This window comes from Motacilla alba, chromosome 8 (genome assembly GCF_015832195.1).
Source record: "Motacilla alba alba isolate MOTALB_02 chromosome 8, Motacilla_alba_V1.0_pri, whole genome shotgun sequence".
NCBI classification, from domain to species: domain Eukaryota; kingdom Metazoa; phylum Chordata; class Aves; order Passeriformes; family Motacillidae; genus Motacilla; species Motacilla alba.
The window spans coordinates 21,586,571-21,606,856 of NC_052023.1; the positions used below are offsets into that span (position 1 = coordinate 21,586,571).

General features: G+C 37.4%; 1 long non-coding RNA gene across 7 annotated transcripts in view; it reads left to right on the forward strand.

Moving 5' to 3' along the window:
* Positions 1-2,640: 2,640 nt before the first annotated feature.
* Positions 2,641-20,286, forward strand: part of LOC119703780 — a 61,576-nt gene continuing 43,930 nt past the window's right edge. For 2 of the 7 annotated variants that reach the window (XR_005257770.1, XR_005257775.1), the window contains exon 1: positions 2,665-3,112. This is a non-coding gene — a long non-coding RNA (uncharacterized LOC119703780). Of the gene's footprint in view, positions 3,113-20,286 lie in introns of all 7 variants that reach the window. The other 5 variants (XR_005257773.1, XR_005257772.1, XR_005257771.1 and 2 more) reach the window with 5 other exon arrangements.

The following is a 20,286-nucleotide window of genomic DNA, read 5'->3' on the forward strand; positions in this document are numbered from 1 at the left end:
GGTCTCTAACGCTTCCAAATATTGAAAATGCTCCTTTAGTAACTATAACTTTTAACTTCAGTCATGTCTTTTCTTTCCTAGTGCTCCTGGCCAGGGAAGTGTAAAAATTCTTAGGAACAGGATGTCTATTAGACAGGAGTTAAGCGTCCCTACCAATCTTTGCTAGATAGGGGGGAAAAGCTGCAAAACCACAAAACCCTAACCCAAACCCAGAAATGGAGACCTGTGATGTTCAAGGATAGAGTAACAGAGGACCACAGAGGAGTAGGATCCCCGGACTCTGACAGCCCAGTTTGTGCAGCATCTTATCTCATGTGTTAAACTTCATCACAATGACAAAATCAGCAAAGCAACGTTACTGTCCACACATTGATAATGTAATGATGTTCTTATTCTTTGACTATTACAATTAAGAATTCATCTTTACCAACAATAGTGGTGAAAGAAGCAGTTTATTATTCAAGGAGAGTGAATATGATGTAGCCTAAATCTTTATTTTGTTTTCTTTTCAATGGACATGACAGGGAGAACAAAATGTCCATTTAGAGGCCCAGATACACATAAAGATACACTTCTCTAGTGGCAACGATGATGCCAAGTATTAATTTGGTCTCCAAAATACTGTGAGTCACAAAAATGTCTGCTTGTATCATCTAGGTCTTTCATTCATGGCTCAAGAAATGCAGGTAAATAATCACTGCTCCAGAGTCCCTCGATTTTCCTGAAATCCACTCTTGAGTTATTTGAGGAAAAAGCTAAACAATAATAAATGAACCCAGATGTTTATTCTCTCCCTGTAAAGAGCTTTTCAGCATTTTAAAATCAAAAACTGACATTCATGAAAAAGATGTATTTAAGACAAGACCATGTATTGGTCTTAAAACCAGAGAGTTTACTGCACTCTAGAGTAATTTTTCTTTTATTAGTATTTCTTCCCTCTTTAATTGAATTAAGCAACAAAAAAAAAGCAACCAAAATTATGAAGACCACCAACACAGTGAAAAAAAGAAAATGTCTCCCAGGGTTTTCAGTTCTCTTCCCTCAGTGTTCTGGAGTCCAGATGTGGAAAGCCTAGTAGAGCTGAAAACATTTTTGAAGGGTGGAAAGAAAGTTTTGATGCTACTGCTGTAGCCTTATTTTATCCAAACCAGACAACTATCTTTCTTCGTGAAGATTAAAAAGCCAAACACCAACACCCACCAAACCACACCTTTTATATATTGTTAATAAACAGTATTTAAAGCGAGCCTGCTGAAAAAAAAACCCCACTCCACATCTTAGCACTTGGAAGCAAAGAAGGTCTTTACAAGGCCTTTTTAACTCAGAGTAGAATATTTACTGTCTTCATCTTTAAAATCCTGTTTGTCGGGTGTGTCAGTTTATTTTTAAGAGATGTATTTTTCCCGCTCACATATCAAGCAAACACATATTGATTTGCTGCAGCCATACCAGGTCACAGGATATGGAGGAACATTCCCATATCTTATGCAGCTACACCTGGAATATGGTGTTCAGCTAAGTGATGACAACGGTGGTCAGTGAGGTGATGATAAAAGTCTATAAATAGCTTAAAGAGGGTGAACTCTGAGGAGGGAGAAGCATTGGTTTAAGGTGGAATGAACAAGCCTGACTGGAAGAAACAACAAGATGCCCTGACAGCCAGGGCCAGGCATAAGCTGCTAAATAGGATCTCATACACACTACGATTGCCAGCAGAGCAGTCTGGGCTTGGCCTTGTGTACACCACAGACATATAATGAATTTACTATTCCAGATTAATTATTCTGGGAAATTTCCAAGCATATTTAAGTGCTTCAACTGCTAAATTGGGCCCCAAGTTCAACAGTCCACCAACAGGAGTCACACGCTGGGTGTATTTAGAACCACACTCGACCTAGCACTGGAAACATGTAAAAGGAAATAAATCTGCCCAGAGAGGAAGATGGACACAAACCCTGTAAATCTGTCATACCTCTGTTTTCTGTAGTTCTAGGAAAACGTGCATATGGGATTTGGGAAAGGTCTTTTTAATAAGGGTTAATTGGAGAAGTATGTCACACATGACTGAGTACCGTTTCAAATTACTGCTCATGCTGGCATAACTAAATTAGACAAATGACAGAATACCAAAATAGGGAATAGTCAATCTTCTTCCCTCTTACTTAATCTTTATGTCTTCATTAGTCTCAAATATCAGCAATTACAGTTTTTCTGAAATTTGTTGCTTCTTTCAAAATATTACCATGACCATATCATAATATTCCCCAGAGATCCAATAGTTCTGTAAAATCTTTCTTCTGTTATCAAATTATCAGTCTAGGCTGGGTTCAAACTGCTGGGTTCATTTATCTGGCTTATGTGATGCAAAATTTCAGGATAAATAATATTGATATAGCCCTTTCTGAGCTAAAAAAAAAAAAAAAAAAAAAAAAAGTGAAAAGGGAAAAATAAACAGTTAGTAAACCAGATTAGTTATTCCCATGAAAATCACTGTACTGACTGTAACACTGTGTTACTCTAAAAGTAAGGTCCCTAACCCCAAACAAGTCACTTCAGTTTCTCTCTGCTGCCTAAGTTAACTGCAAGCATTTCCTGACGCTGAGAATGCAGGCAGAAAAAGGAAAAACGTCGAGTTGAGAAAAGCACAGCTTCCAATCCCCACCCACCAGCTTCAGTCAAAGGGATGACTTCAGTCCCTTTCTTAACTAATCCTGTCACTGTAAAATCCTACAGTCATTCTTCCAGCATAAAGGGAAAACGGACTCACTAGGAGGACCTAGACTCTTTCAGCTCGAACTGTTAACCAATGGTGGAAATGCAAGAATGCTGAAGTTGTGCCTTCAGAGCCAATAGAGTGGATTTGTGTGTCCCACATGACTGTGTTTCCCCTGTCTTTCACATGGGCAGTATTTAGTTCAATTCAGAACTGCAGATAGTATAGCATGCAGAGCAGCAATGGGATGTCTGAGCACAAGTAGCTGACTTCCAGGCGACTTCAGGAAGCACATTTGTACATTTCTCCTGAATTATGTGGAATTCTGCACCCTTGACATTCTGCAACCCTCCTTGTCCCTGCAGAAGGAGACAGCGACCTGCACAGCACAACAAAACTGTGAGTACAGGCTCTATTTATTTTTATTTTCACCCAGAAAAGCAAATCTCTTAAAAATGTCAAAACGCTACGTGCCCTAAATCAGTGATTACTTTTCTTATAAGATGAATAAGTATGTAAAGTGTTATTCAAATTCAGAAATATTTCTTGCGTGCTTCAATAAAAGAAAGAGGGGGGAAAAAAAGCAAAAGCGAGTTATCCTCCAGGGCAGTGCCTGCATGCACGCTGCATGACACACTGCTTCCTGACATAGCCAGCATGCTGCTTTGTTCATAAAGAAAAACAAAGACAAAAAGCCCTACACACGTATGTTGTTCACTTTTATTTGTACTCTGTGTCTAATCAGGCCTGATCTGTCCCCAAGGGGAAAACATAAAGGCAAACTTTAACTCCGCCAGCAAGGGCAGCCCAGACTTTGCAGACATCTGACAGTTATTATAATTAGCTATGAAAGACAGCGAAGACACTTTGGGGCAAATAGCTCTTACATTTGGAACAATGAAGTCGAGCAAGGTTCCCATCCCACCCCTTCCATGGGGGGAGGGGGAGAGGCAAGGCAACGGGGGGAGTGTTAGAAAAGGGTTACGGCTGGACTGAAAACACACAACTAGTGTATAATATCTGGACTCGCTCAGCACGAGGAGAGGCTTTTTGATAAGCAACTTTACCTCTAGATTACAATTTGCATTCACTCAGATTCCTGATGGGGTGGGAAAGGGTGTGGGTCTCTTCACGGTATAACGTCAGAAGGTCGGGGTGGAGGGGGAGCGGGGACGAAGAGGGCAGAAAGCAGAGAATATCCATAGCAGGAGACATTGAAATTGTTTCCTAGAGCTTTACTGGCCAGATCTCCTTAAGCCCAAGTTGCTTTCTGGGCAAGATTTATGAGAGTTCTCAAACAGAAGCAACAGACAAAGCAGCGCTTTTTTTCTTCTTCTTCCTCGGAAAAGAAATTCAACCCAAACGAATAACCGTACAATAAACAGCACTGATTTGTATTTTTTCTCTTTTTTTTCCCCCCGCCACATGCTTGTAAGACCTTTAAAAAGGTCTTTCCCCCCTGCCTGCACGATCCTTCCCACCCCCTTCCCTACCAAAAGTTAGATTCTGAAAACTACGATCAGAAGGGAAAAAGCAAAGACAATAGAAATCTGAGTCAGTCCTGGCTGGGCTGGATCTCTAATAATGCATGAAGTGAAAACAGTTTCTAAGTGAAAGATGAGCAGACTTCTTTAAAAAAAAAAAAAAAAATAAGTGCAATAAGGAGAAATTGTTGAAAGACTCCAGACGCTACTAATTATGGCTTAAATAAATCTTCCTGGACAGATGTTTGCTTGCTCCCACTGCAGGGAAAGGAACGTTAAAAGAAGCATTTTTTAAAAAAGGATTTGACATTAATCTCCTACATATGAATTTTTTTTTTTTTTTTTTTTTTGGTAAATACACTGTTATATTCTTTGTCTGCCCTCCTGTTATCTCCCCCTCCCCCAACCGCCGCCCACTGTGAGCTGAGACACCTGAAGGCTAGACACAATGATCAACAGAGCACTGCGCTCGCCTGTCTGGATTCCAGCCAGATTTTTTTTTTTTTCCCTTCCACAATCAAGGAGCCTGCACGCAATGCACGGCAAGCCCCTTGCTCTGCTATGTGCAGATCAGACAGAAGTCTGAACCGCGCTGCAGAAGAGATTAAAGACAAACACAAGCCTTTCCTCCTTATGTCGGCCAGGCTCAGTTTCAACTTTGTTGTGATTTGCAAAAAAAAATACAAAATAAGAAACTTTGTAAACATATATACACATTATTGTACAAAACATATGCACACGCACACACACTTTCCAACACAGTGTAACTAGGGACATCCAGTGTTTCTCGTTTTACTGTGATTTCTACTCTGGGTTTACAGTCAATGCAGTATTTTATGTTAAGTTCATGCATCACTTATATAATTGCTGTGTAGCTCTCAAATATATGTAAAGGTTTGGTATGTGTATATGATATATTACATAAAGGCAAGTCGCTACTGTACAGATACCCGTTCCTGAATGCCCATCAAGCTGAAATCTTACAAAATATTTGTGTTTAGAGAGATTAGCAAGCGCTCTGAGACAGTTTTATGATAGTTTTAAATGAGGCAGTAGCAAAATGCTTTGTGAATAGGTTGTCTTCAAACCGAAGGAGGGGAGCATGGCAGGGGACTGAGCTGGCCCTGCAAGCCCTGGCCTTCCTGTTGCCACAGCCAGAGAAACGCCGAGTGGCCCAATGCCATCGTGCCACAAAGTTGGGCTTGAGAATGCAGTACTCCCCAAAATAGTTGCTCTCCATTTGGTGTGGCTATGGGTGGGGTTAGCAGAGACATACAGGGGAAAGGCAGATTCAAAGCCTGTATTCTATTTAATTTTTAAACGTACGCTGTGCAGATCGACCTATTTTCTAAATTCTTTGGAATTTCATTGTCTTGCAGTACAAATTATGGTGTGATAAACATGAAGAATATTATTTGCTTTTCAATGTGAACTTTGTATGAAAAAGACCTAAAAGAAAATAAATTTTAAAACACACAACCACATGCACACATGTACAATGTTGTTAATTACTCCCTGAAAATGCTTAAACTATATTTTAATCACTCTAACAGGTATCCTAAGAGAAATATAAGAAATTTTTTAGCTTTTTATTCTCTAATATTGCTTAGAAACACTATGAGAAAAGGAACCCAGCATAAGTATCCCATAAATTTAATCTTAAAGAAACTTCCTTTCCAAATAGCAGCGGAGACATGCAAACAAAAGATTGCATGTAGTGGCAGCAATATCCACTGCAAAGTAAAAATTCCTGAATAGAGATGTCAGAAAAATTGAGTGAATGAATCAAGAGCTGTGGTCAAATTTGTACTCCTGCCTTTAATTTTTTTTTGTAAATAAGGGATTTAATGCTTTTCTAAAGGAACAGTTTGCACTGCTTATATGAAATATACAAGCAAACTCTACACAATGGTCATACATGAGGAGTATGCATTTGTAAATTATATGTATGTACACATGTTCAGTAATATGAAGGTGATAATTTCCTTTTTACTTTTCCTGGCATAATATGTTTTAAAACAAAATTTGTCACTTGTTTCAAAAAATGTGTTTTGAAATAATGCCTGCAGCTAAATTATGAAGTGCTCACTTTCATATTCTTAAGGTAATGACAAGGCAATCATATTTTTATCCTTTCCTAAAGGCTGAAATCCTATGCAAATCAATTTGTCTAAACTTCAGAAGTGATTTACACACTATCTTGGTCTTAGAAGGGTATTTCAACTGGCAATTTATGCAATGTTTGTCAGTGTAAAAGTAATGTCTAATCACATAAGAGATAAGCATTAAGCTGGAGAATATGAATACAGGGTCCTTGCCTCCATATTTAGTCCAACACTCTCCCCTTCTCCCAGTAAGGTATCTTGGGTTTTGTGAGTGCTGGGTAAAAAAAGCTCTCCCTAGAGTAGGGAGGAGATACCTGACCAGTGTTGCTTTAAAAATGGCATTATCCTCTCCTGCTGTTGTTGTCCACATACCTGAAATTTGGAGCTGTTTTAGTTTTTTACAAGAAGAATTTATTTACCTTGTGTGAAAATTGCTGAACTCTGTTTTTTTACTGACATCTTTAAACTTTTTAATAGTTGATGCTGAAATAATGCAATCAGGGAAGCTCATGCATATTTATGACTCCATTCCTTAAAAATTTGAAATCTATTACAGCTTGTCTCTTAGCCTGTGGCCTACATTTGGTTGTGCAAATTCCACGGTGCTACTCACACAAACTTCAAGTTCTGATTTCCTTTTTTAAACTCCCCTCTCCCCTCTTCCCCCCATGCTTCCTGTTGCATTGGCTTGTTTGAGCCTTTCCTAGTTCAAGCAGAGGTATGACTTTTAGTCCTAGGAAGAAAGTCCTGAGAATTACATCCAAAACTTTCCAAAGATTGGTGTTTCACTTATACCTCTACAGAGCTGAAGTAACTTGAGAACCAACCAGAAACATAGACAGTTTCAATAAGGTAACAGGGTCAGAGGAGCTCATGCATTACAGATAGAAAGAGAACTGCACATTGCATTTTTATAGATAAAAAGCACAGAGTGTTTTAATGCATACATATTTCTGTTCGATATTTTAGCAAACTGTTGCAAAGCTCAAACTAGAGCAAAGTCCAAACTACTTTCGGCATGGTACAGTTAGACCAGATGGCCACGTGTTCTTTTCTTATTTAGATGAGACTTTTCCTTTCAATAACATCTTTCTTCCTGACCTGCTTAAAAATTCCAGCGAATGAAATCAGCACAGGATTTTCAATTCTAATTGACCATGTGCAGAGGAAAGGCCAGTAGAGAAATCAGTAGGACCATTGTAAGGCACACTGCATCAATCTCTCCTTTGTCCTGAATCTTTTCTAGTATGAGCTAAAATAATTAAGTATATTTCATTTATATTATTTGTACAGCAGCAAATCTATTAGCATTCAGGCAAAATTCTTAGCGAGTTCCTCTTTTAGAAATGCACGTAGCAAGGAAGATGTATGTCTGACACCAGACAAGCAAGTACTTGACACCATTTAATGGCCAAATATTAAAACAAAACAAAACCTCATAAAACTGGAAACAAACCTCCCAAAATCAACTCAAGGAAAAAAATGACCAGAAAGACTGAAAGGTATGGCTGAATTCAAACATGAACTGCTTTACCTTTTCTAATGGAGGAAGAAGATTTGAAGGATATGGTACTTAAAGAAATTTTTGAAAAGCACATTTTAGAGGAGTCTGAAAAATGTATTTTTCCACTGTCTAAAATATTGACCCTTAAGACATCCGTAATCTTCAAATGCTTCAAATTTACCTACATAGATTTTACCCACACGTATCCACCCACACTGCGTTGGTTGTGATCAGCCTTAATTGTGTCTGTGTGATCTACATGTGAGGTACAGACTGTAAAAACTGTGTGTATCGCACACAAGCATTACCTACAGAAATACATACCCAGAGGACATCATAGCAGCCTTACCTACTATTTTATTTGCATTTGGTGACATGTGTGTGAAGCAATATGACAATATTTGAGATTTAACAAGTAGAGTATGCAAAGGATGCACAAAGTCCTACCTATGTGTTTACATAGCCCATGGATAAGGTAAGTGGGTAAAAGGAATCCTTCAGGAGAAAAGGGGTGGGGAAAAAGACTTATTGAGAGCAATATAGAGCAACTTTGGTTGGTTAAACGAAGTAGCAATAGACTTATGGCTGTACTATTTTGTACAAATTCACTCTACCCACAGTTTATTTTAACATTATGCTTGAATGGTTGGTAGTTTCATATTGTCACTATAAGCCTAAATCAATAAATAACACCTGTCGAATATAAATTTTGAAAAAGAGTTCTGAAAATGGTTTCATTAAGATAACCTGAAGAAAAGAACAGTTCCAACTTAAGGTGAAAAACAATCCAGGAGAAAATTCATTGGGCGGCATGGCCTTTGCTATTTGTCAAGCATGCAGTCCAAATAACATTTGCATGAAGAAACATGCCTGAGAACATAAAACAAAGCACAGACCTAGGGTCTGGCCAGGCAGACATGGTAAAAGGTCTGATTTCAGTTCTCCAGCAAGATGTTTCATAGCCTTGGGCAAGTCATTTAGCTGCCTGGCTTCTCATCTATGTCACATTATCAGAATTTAAGTTTTGAATGTGTGATTATAATTATGAGGTCAGCAATGAGATACCACAGAAGAGGATTCAGGAGAGACCTCAGATGCTTGAAAACAACAAAAAATACTAGACTGAACAATGGTCTTTTGTTTTCCTTATTGAGATCGTTTTTGGCGTGGTATTTCTACAACAAGAAAGATACAAAAAGACAAGATACAAAGCCTCTTTCTCAAGAGATCAATGTCATTCAGTTCTAGCTTAATTTCCTAAAAGTTCTTCATGTGCTTGAACATTCATTTCTTATTTTTTACTAACTTGCAACAAAATATCAGAATACAGGATAAATAGAAGATACTGCCCCATCTGTAAAGATGCTCTCGTTTCAACACATGCAAGGCCTACGCTACCACTAAAACGCCGACTCCAGTAATGGCTTATTTAACAGACTGTGCCAAGGTACCGGTGAGACAGAGCAGGTTAAAAGCTGCACTGCATGACCAGAGTTCAATCCTGGGCCCTAGACACGCACCGCCTCTGGTGTTCTGCACCAAGGAGCTGACCCTGGAATGGCGTCGAGCGTGTTCTTGCTTATAAAGCCTGAAGGCCACCTAGCAAACCACCTCGAAGTTCAGCATGTGCTCAAAGCATCGTGCTGAAACAGGTCCTAAATTTCTACAGAGCTCATTGCCCTGAAAAGTAAATTCCTCTGCTGGGTTCTGCCCCTGTTAAACTGTGCTCCCATGTTCACCTTTCTGTTACTATTGATGGTGCCTTGATTCCCACCACTGACCAGACCAAGTTACAAACCTTTTGGCAGCAACGCTAAAAATCACTGTGTAGCAACAGAAATCAGAGCCTGCACTGGCCAAGAGACTTGACAGGAGACCTTTTGAGGCCACCATTTTGTGACTGAGTAATGACCACGTCACACAGGTGGAACTGGAAACTTTGCTTTCCCTCCCTGAGGAAATACAAGGGATCTCTGTGCAAAATAAAAAAACCCTGAAACATTTTCTTAATAATGTTGTTACTAATCAATATTCATATATGAAAGCAACACTCAGACTTTCAGCTATCTTGCACCAGTGCTGCTCACAAGATGCAAAAATTAATGAAAAAGGCAACGTGACAGAGCTGCTGAACATCTCAGCAGGTTTACAGAAAGGGTAAGGAAGTGAAAAGCAGGTGAAAGGAAAATATCCTGCATGGAAGTACAGCCTCGTGCAGTGCTCAGAACAAGGAGAGGAAGTGAGCAAAATGTGCACAGTTACATGCAACTGATGGGCTGTATTTCACCAGCCTATTTTTACTGTAAAGGCTCCAGACTATATTAGGAGTCTATCCAGTCTCTTAAGCCATGGGATGTGGATAATGGGATCAGATAAAATGATTAAAATCAGTTTGGTCTCATGCTTTCATCTACTAAGTGTAATAGATGCAGAACTGAAAGACTTAATTGTATAATAAAAGTACAAACACCTCTTTTTTTTTTACCTCTTTTTACCTTTTCCAGTTTAGAGAAATTGATGAGGTTTTTCTCTGTTTGTTTGCTTGAAAAAAAACAACAATGGCAAACAAGATGATTCTTCTCTTGCAGCATCCCAGCTGAAACTAGTTTCATCTATCCAAACAAATAAGCTCAGAAGTAGTTGCAGAAAAAAAAATTTACACCACATCCCATGAGATATTTTACATGGAGTGTCTGGTTAATAAGATTCAGAAACTAAGACTGCTTTTAAGTAGTTTACAGAGTTTATAACTGCCTTTTTTTAGAAGTAAAAATCTGATAATTTCCCAGCATGTCTTACCCATAAACTTAGTTTGTATTACTATTTTCAAGCATTATGTTTTTCAGCCTATTTGAAACCATTTTTCTAAGAGAAAAACTTGCAAAGTAAAGGATTTAAAAAGAGAAGTCTAGCAAATGACAACAGTGAAGAAAAATAGTTCCCAAGGTTGATTAAAAGACTTGGAAAGGGTTAAAAATTCAGATCTTTATGTAAGAATTATAAATGAAAGGAGAGTTAAAAAGGGGGAGAAGCGGGGGAAGAGCTAAGCTGCTGGTGACTTGAGTGTATTTATGGATTACTATGTCCTGAAAAGAAGAAAACCAGAGTTGTAAGATGACACTGCAGGGGTTGTCTGGACTTTTCACCGAGTGTAAAGTCTGTTTAGTCAGTGTCTTAATGCCTAATGCAGACCTTTGCCCTCTTCACTCCTCCCTGCTCCAGGTGCAACATTTTTGCAAGTGCTTTAACATTGTTGGAAGTTTTTGCAGGTTTCACACACTGCAAAGTGCACAGAGCACTTTACACATCCATTACGCCCACCCAATATCAAGAGTTAGCACATTTTTTTATCCTAAGTACACACAATAGTTTGTTGTACACATTTCCCCTTATTAGTATTACTGCATTACATTAATAAAAACAAAAGCTTTTTGTAAGCATATTTGATTTATATAATTCCATACCACAAGATAAAAAAATAACTATAAACTCATCTCATGCTCCCCAGCTCCCAGTATAATGTGAATTATACTAGGAGTGTGCAACATATGCTGGCAATGCTATTGATCTCTCTTAAATTAATTCTCTTTGCTATGGAAATGAAAGACAAAAACAAAACCTATTTTTACAAAATAGTTAAGGCAATACAGCTCATTTTCCTCAGGAAAAAAATTGATTTCTTGTAGAGTTATTAATTAGATTTGGAGTGACAAATTTTAAAGAAAAATAACAGTTTAAAAAGTAATAACAAAAAGAGCTAAACTACGTAAGGTCTGTACGATTTCAGTTTTGATTTACAAAAATAAAGAGTGCTTTAAATTTATAAATCCTACAGTTATCATTAATGAAGATAATATAAAAATTCACACATAATTATTTCTCTATGCTTTATATTTAGTAGATGGCTGCTAAGATTTTTGAGGTCTACAATTTAACTTTTCTGAGGAGAAAGGATAATCTGGGTACCATCATCTTCAAGACTACTAGAGATGTGTTTTTTCTGGAAAGGGTACTGTGGGCATTTCTTGCCACTATGGGCAAGGAACCCGTTTTCCCCATGCACCCAATGCTGCCGGACTTCCGGCTCCTTTGGGTCTTACCTGGCATTGAAGGTGATTTTCACTGTGTAATACCAGGTACTAAAACTCACCCTTCTGCAGTAACATAAAGCTTACTGCAAATCCAAGACTGTCCAGTCATGCTTCCTGCACTTTGTGATCCACACTAGCTAACTATGCCACCCAAAAATTAAAAATTATGATTTAGAAATTTAAAACTTTTAAATAGCTGAGTGACTTCCACACATTCCTTCCTCACTGAGCCATGCTGATAAATGTTCATTACATTGAGGGGAAAGAAAGGAGGAAAAGGCCTGGTTTAAAAGAGGTGAATAGCAGCAAGTAGGCTTTATGGAAACCCTACTGGGTCTAGCCAGAATAGCCCAGGACAACACATCTTCTATGCACAGCATTACTTCAAGGTAAGACTTACACAAAAAAGAGTTCAGATGAGGGTTTATATTTAGGGAATTGCTATGACAGAGATGTGTTTGCATCTGGACTAAAACTTTTTTTTTTTACTGGATTACCTTTCAGATAAGCTAAGCAGCTATACTGCTTACAGGACACTGTGCCTCTCTAAAAGAATATTTTGGTGTTTTCCTATGACATTGTTAAATAAAAATTAGCTTAGGCCATCTTTATTACCTAGATAGTTTTACAGGGTCTGATTTTGGGTGAGAATTTTCGTTAAATATGGATCTTAATACAGTATTTTATTCCAGGAGTAGGCACAGGTCAAGGGGTCAAAATATTCTCTAAGTGTGTCCCAAAACAGTGTTCTTATGTTTTTCAATTTAATTTGTAACACTGCAACTACAAGAGAATAATGGGAAAAAAACAAAGTTATTTATTGAATGACAGACTATTTCTAGAGATGGGCAGCTTTATCTCAGCACAAAGAGTGCTCCTGTTCACAGTGCAGCTGCTAACAACTCATCAGCACTCCTTGTTTAAGAGTAGGGTACAATTAGAAGTAAAACTTTAAAAACCTGAAAAGTTATTACTGCAGTAAGCCATGCAACTGGATTTGATTTCTAGCCAGACTGTATCCCTTTGCTCCCAGCACTGTTTACAAGACATATTTAGTGCAGGTGGTACTCTCCTTAATTTCACTGAAGGTCAAGTGTACTTGTCATAATTGTATTTTTTGCACAGCTGAGAATTCAACTACTTCTGCAGACTGAAAACAGACATTGTTTCTGTAAAGGAAACACAGAGCACTGAAGAGTTGGACTTGAAATAAAGAATGAAGTAAATTCTCACAGTTTTCACTATCTCATCAAGATCATCTCTTTTGAATCTGCTGTGTATCAGTGCAAGCAGCCATTTGGGTCCTTCACTCCCAGAACATCAGAATCCTCTGTCTGGAAAAGTGGTTTCATTCCTCTTGCTTTAGGGGGCTTTTTTCAGGACTACAAACTAAGATGAAGGCTTTGCAGTATTTGCAAATAACTGGCATTACAATGGTTTACAAGTATAAAAATTAATAAAATGGAAAAATAATCAAGATTCTAATTTAAGTAAATAAAAACTACATTACCAAAAATATAACTTCATTTTCTAATATTTTGGAACATCAAAGTCATGGCTTTCAGAAGAGACTCAGTCTTATTTCTCTGTAAATTCTCAACTGATTTGTTACAATTGTCAGATAGAAAACTAAATCTGCTGAAAAAAAAAATAGCATGGCAGAAATAGGATACTATTCTTGTGCTTTGATTCATTTACTCTTATGAATTATCAGTCTCTCCTACGTGCAGTACGTGCACCTACAATACAAAACATTGTCCACTGAATCTTCTTTTTCCTGGGAATGTGTTTCCCTCATCCTCTAACTTACAATCATTCCTAGTGCCTTCCCTACACATTTTACCTGAAGAAAGGAAATTAAAGCAAAACATCTCTGAATTGTGCTTCATTATAATTTTTTTCATGTCAGTTGAAAAAAGCCATAACAAAAAACCTCCAAACAATCAGGTGTCTCCTTCTGCAATTCTTATGTAATAGCTCAGTCTTGCATAATACTTAAAAAAATCCTCCAGTTTTCTTCAAGTAAATGATTTCCTAATATATCAGAGACAAGGAAGAGAATCATCCTTCTTGCCAGATTCTCTTCATGTCAGGACCAGAGCTCAGGTTTGTGTCAAATCATCAGTTCACAAAATTCTAGAACTAGAGACAGATTCCATTTGCTGATTAGCAGCTTCTTACCCATCTCTTCTACCCCCATCCAATCTGCTTTTCTAAACATCTCTGCCCTGAATCGCTGCACTCCTCTGCAAACAGCTAAATGTAAAAATTGGAAGTAGTTACATAAATACACAATGTTACTCTACATATGATGAGAGTTTTAAAAATTTTACTTGAAGGCATAAATGCAAGTAAAATAGTGTCTTTTAATGGAACAGTTCAAAGATACAGAGACACTTTCATTAAATTGACAGAGGAAAGATCAGGACTTCAAATCTACATTTTCATTATTGTGGAAACCTCAAAAAACTGGGTTGCAATCTGATTAGTTTTTGTTATTTCCTCAAAACACAAAATAGTACAGTAAAACAAGCAGCAGAGTCTCATGAAATTTCACTAAGTCAACTCATTGAACATTGGTATTTCAATCTGTGGGATTCATCTGACATTTTGTTTGTAAATCCCATCTTCCTCTTTCCTCATCTCATTGGCAAACATTTTTTGGATGTATTGTAATTATCAAGTTTTACTGCTTCATTTTATAGTCAAATCTACAAAACACATGGATTTTTTTGGTTGTTTGTTTTTTGTGTTCTTTTCTAAAGAGGAGAACATATCCCTCTAACCACTGTCCAATGCCAGTTTTGTACTTATATTCAGGGAATAAATTTTACACAACTTCATTTAGCAAATCGTTAATTGGGACTATTCTTACAGTATCCATATTCTAGCTGAGTTTTTCAGGCTCAGTATTAAATTTGGGGTAACTTAAGGTCTTTCCCTTGAAAAAAAAATTAAAATATATCATCTGGCTAATGAAGGAAGTGAAACCTAAGTTACTTAAAAAGCTGATGAAGTTCCTGTCCTTTTCGAGGAGGAATCAAGATAGTTTTTGCTGAGATACTGGTTTAAATTTATACCACAGAAAAAAAATCCAGAACTTTAAGAAATAGTTCAAAGGGAGCAGGGAGTAGCACTGAACATGGATCAGGTTCACGAATCTACTTCTAAGATGCACAACAGCATTTTTTCTCGGAGGAGATGGCAACACACTTGTACCTTTGTAGCAACCAGCAGAGGGACTCACCTCTAGCCTCATCCCAGCAGGCTGCAGTGGGGTAGGCCTCCATCGTGTTCCCAACACTCCTGGAGAAAGGAGAATGATGCCCTGACTGCACAGGTTGTGAGAACATCAAGGCCATTGAAAGGACCAGTGGGACTTGGCTGAATTCCCAACTTTTTATCATACTAAGAAAAGGTCTCTCCTCTGTCCTCCTGCAATGCTTCTCTGATGAGTAACTCACTATGTAGTGCCGATATCCTGTCCTTTTCTTCCCTTCTTTGGGATTTACACAGAACAGACAGCAATGATTTCCTGCTGGATGCCCTCAGGATTCACTGCGTGTTTTGGATGTTGCAAAGGAAGAGGAGACAGTCAAGAAAATTTGAGACTTTTATGGCAGAGGGGTTTGTGGCCTTTGGCTACAAGATCTTAATGAGCTTCCTGCTCCGTTTTTTCCTTAGCTCTCTACAACAGGAGGCAGCAAGCATAACGAAGACTAGAATTGTGCACCCCTCCTTGCCAAAGACTTGTCATCCAGTAGCTTTAAATTTAGAAACTTAAATTGGCTGTCATTTCTTTTACTGCACAAATGTAAAATCAGTGATGTTAAGATAGCATTAAAGAGAAACGTGGGGGAGACTGCTTCTCAATTGTTCTGTTTGAAAACTTGTACTTTATTTCATGACAAGCAGCGAGATTCACTGGAAAAGGCATTCTGCACTGAAAGACACTGGGCATACTTCATTATGCGAGAATATTTCCAAATGAAGACCTTCTGTATTGTTTTCCATTTCCTTAAAGAAGGCCTCAGACTGTACCACCTGTCTAAACATATTTACAGTCTCTCCACACGGCTGCAAGCTCACTGTAGTGGAATTTTTCTAAGGGTCAAAGGTAGCACAACTGAAGAGGTTTTGTTTTGGTTTGTTTTTTAAGACACAAGGATATATCCTTGAATTTTCTGCAAATCTAGCTGCAGATATAACTGGCTCATAATAGAAACATTTGTTAATCTAATCTAGAGACACAAACTCTCTTGGAGTGGCTGCTAACCATTTGATAAACCTTTTTTAAATTTAGCGTTACATTCTGCAGTTTGCTTCCAACTTACCTACTTTTTTCTCTGCTGCCCTCTTTTTTCAAATTTTTTTGTTTGTAAGATGTTAGCTGAGCCACAAAAGCAAACCCTGTATCTCCCCCAGCTTACTTGCCAAGTTATTTTACTTTTATTTCCTCATTTAAGGGGGAAGGCGGAGCTAGTGGCAAATAAACATTATGGATCAGGTGATGCATCCATATCTGAAGATAGGAGCAAAGATGAAAGCTCAAACTTGCCTAAGAAAAGATAAGCAATTACTGAATCACAAATATAACATATTTATCACTTGAATAAATTGCTCAAAATTTGACAGTTGCTATGTTTTATGAAATTTCTATTTGGAGGATCCCTCCCCCATTCTCCTGGAAAGACATCTGGCTACCACTGAATGGAGTTTGATGTTTGAACGTCCCATCTGGTTTCATCATGTTAACACATGATTCCAAGTCATTCAAGAAGTATGAACAATGGATATTGTATTCCATATAGTGCCATGTGGATTTAATCTTTAAAAGATGGTGGCACTGTAGAACTCAATCTTTTAGTTAAAAGTCAAAACATTTCATGTACGCAAAAGTCATTTCCCGCAGCCTCAGAAGCCTCACATTTTATCCTGCTCTGAGAACGACAAGGAGACAATGTCTCCCTCAGTGCCATTCCTATTGTTACCTACCAGAACACCTATCTTGATAAATCAAGAACACTTTTCCTAAACATGACAGTTAAAAGCAGCATTAAAATAGATTTTTCATGAGAATACTCATTATTTTCACATTCAAATTACTTCCAGATTGATTAAAAACAAAAGCAGAAGTTTGCTGAGGCAAATGGAATTCGGGCACTTTTGCCTTCCAGAGCTGGTAACTCTACCTTTCACTGACAAGCAAAATCCTAAAAAGTCCCTCCAAAACAAAGTCCTTTAAGTCTAAGTGCTTTCCTCAGTATACCAATACTATTTTATCTCAGTGATGCTGAAAGAACATCTCATTTCTCTATATACTCTCGAATTAAATCCAATTTTCAGTTAATATCGTTTCTTATTCAAACAGTTCTTTCACATTATTTCTTCATAAGGATAATTGACTCAGTGTCCTGTAACACTAATCCTAATATATTTTTTGTATTTCTTAAAGGATGCCTAGTAAGAACAAATGTTCAATAAGTGGCTTATTATGAAAAATTAATAACAACTTATTTCAGACTAAAAGAGAATTATATAAACAAGTATAAGCAGGTATTTAAATATTTTCTAGCTGTCCTTTAAGCCACCTAATAAAATGATACTGCTTCATTGGAGCACTTGGGAAAATTACTGGCTTTACCTGCAAGGGTGAGAAGATGAGGAAAATACAGATATTTTGGAGTAAAACACCTTTTTAGTGGAATGAAGCAGGACAAACATGCTTTCTATCTCTGGAAGTGGATCATGAAAAATGACTAGTTTATCCTCAAAACTGTGAGGCCAGAGTCACAGTTGTGTAACAAGACATTTTAGATGTGCTGATGAAAAGACAATTCTGTGAAGATTGATAAAGGCAATTACACCACCCAAATTTTTCCGAACTCTGTTGATATCACCATTTTACCAGCCAGCTGAAAAGTTAGTTAGATTAGATGTGTGGATCTAATCTAAAAGTTGAAATTAGATGCATGGGTCACATGACATCAGGATTTTCACAGAAACATCTAGATCAAAAGTATTTAAGACGGTAGTGTTGGTGCTTAAACTATCATTTTCTGTTGTCTGGAAAATTCCTTTACCTGTTTTACCTGCTGTGTTTCAGCTGACAGAACCTGTCTAGAGGATAGGGGCTACTATATTTAATCAACAGAAAGGGTAAGAAAGAAAAGATGTGCTCAAATTTATGGAGGTGAATGAGTTCCTCTGTGACAAACTGAAGAAGCTCCCAGCAAAGCTGGGTTGAAGGCTAGCTCCATCAGTTGGAAATTCTTTTAAAATCTGTGGAGATCATACACACTATTAAGATAGTGGATTACATGCATTGAACAGTGTCACTTCTAGCTGATTACATCAGGGAAGCTACTGAATTCCCTAAATTCAGGATGAGAACTATAAAATACAAGATTGGAATAGAGATGGCAAACTTTGGCCATTTTGACTGTGTTCCACTGCTCCTATCACCTCTAATAACTAAATCCTTAATACAGTAGTGACTATGTTCATTGATGACCACCTCAGTTTTCCAGAACTTAGGGAATTGTTTGCTTCATTTGGCAGTATTTATATCGATTCTTTTCAAGTAATTCTGGTTGAGTATTCATTCAGCACAGATTTATGCAAACTATAGCAGACAGCCTGTGTCAGAAAGTCTTCAGAGTCTGTTTGTCTAATTCAAGTACTCTGTCTAGAAAGGCATTGCTTTTGAGTACTCAAAACCTATTCATTCAGTTCCTTAGGTTGGCAGGCACAAAACACACAGTACTTTTCAGTTTGTAATCCATCTGCAACACCTGAATTACTACAAGCACTTGTCAGACACTGAAGAGAAAAAGGGATGCTGACAAAAGGAATTTAAGGAAACCAAAGTCCTAAACCAAGTCTTTCTGAAAGCATTTTAAAAATTTATTTTATTTATGTGCCCTTAAGCTGTAAATGTCTTAAAACATGCAAGATTCATGCTTATAAAGAACTAAAATTCTGTCTTTTATAATTTAGGTAGTTAATTAAAACTTGTTGGTTCTATGTAAGTATTTTGTACTAGTGGAAAGTTTGACTTCTCAGATCTCAGGATCCAGAATTACAGTTGGTTCTACTCAAGATCAATTTCACTTAAGACATAGCAAGAGAAATTTGAATACATATCAAGACTTTCCCAGGGAGATAAAATTGATTTTAATGCTTTACTTCATGATAGACTGTGCTGGCCTAGCTAGACCATATGAAATTGGTGCCAAGTGATCCTCAAGTAGATTAACAATACATCCATTTAAAAGGGCAGTGATACAGTACCTGATAGAGCTCTTGTTGTTACATCAATTCTCTAATTTACAAAAATGTGTGGGATATTCATGCTAATTTTTAGTTCTTGTATGGCGTAAGGAGCATTTATTTCCTATATCATTGTATTCCATCATCTTGTTCCTACCTACGATGTTTAACTTCAAAAACTAAAGCAGAATGCCTTCACAATCCCATCCTTCCTTAGGGAAGAACAGTATCTTAGCAGTTTGAAATAAGTTTCAGTATCAAGAGAAAACTCAAGTGTGTTTATCAAATCCATCCATTCTTTTTGGTTATCACATAGATTCCACATTAAATGAAAGTAATGAATGCTCCTAAAGTGAAATCTCACAGTGGCAGTCTGAGTTTCAACTTGGACTTTGGTTATTTCTAACTTATGTATAGCCTTATGGAAGATCTAAGTGCACTGTGATCCAAATAACTGAATTCCAACTTAAATCTCCTCTCCTTTCAGTAATCTAACTCAGAAATTTGTGCACTGCAGACATTTGATATCTCGCTCTCTCTCCCTCTTGCTAACTCAATCTTGTTTTCCACATATAAATGGCAAGCTGCCAATTAGGGAAGTACACATGCTGCAATGCAAAGGAAAATAAGTAGATATGTCTGTATGTATTAACTGCAAGTCAGAGTATTGTCTAGTGCAGCTGGAGTGAAAAACACTCCAAAAAAGCTAATTACAACTCCAGTCTTTATTATTATAAGCAAAAGCTTTTGTGAGATAGGGTTACAGTCCTCAGTGCAGTTTATTTCTTGTTTTTAAGTCTTTGTTATTCTTTTTCCACTGATTCAAACTCTTGAAAATAAAATTGTCTCAAAGCTATTAAAACACCAACAAAAATCTTAAAACAAGGCAATTTATCAAACTATGGTGCAAAGAATAAAATTCTCTTCATTCATTCCATCACCTCCATGGTCTTAGAGTTGCTTTTATCCATATAGATTGTAGAACACAATTCCAACATAAATGCCAGAATGAGACAATTAAACAAAACCTATTAGTGTAGATTGAAACATTTTATAAGCTTCCTTAAGGGAAAACCAAACTACTGGGGAAGCCAGCAGGACACCCATGTTCATCTGG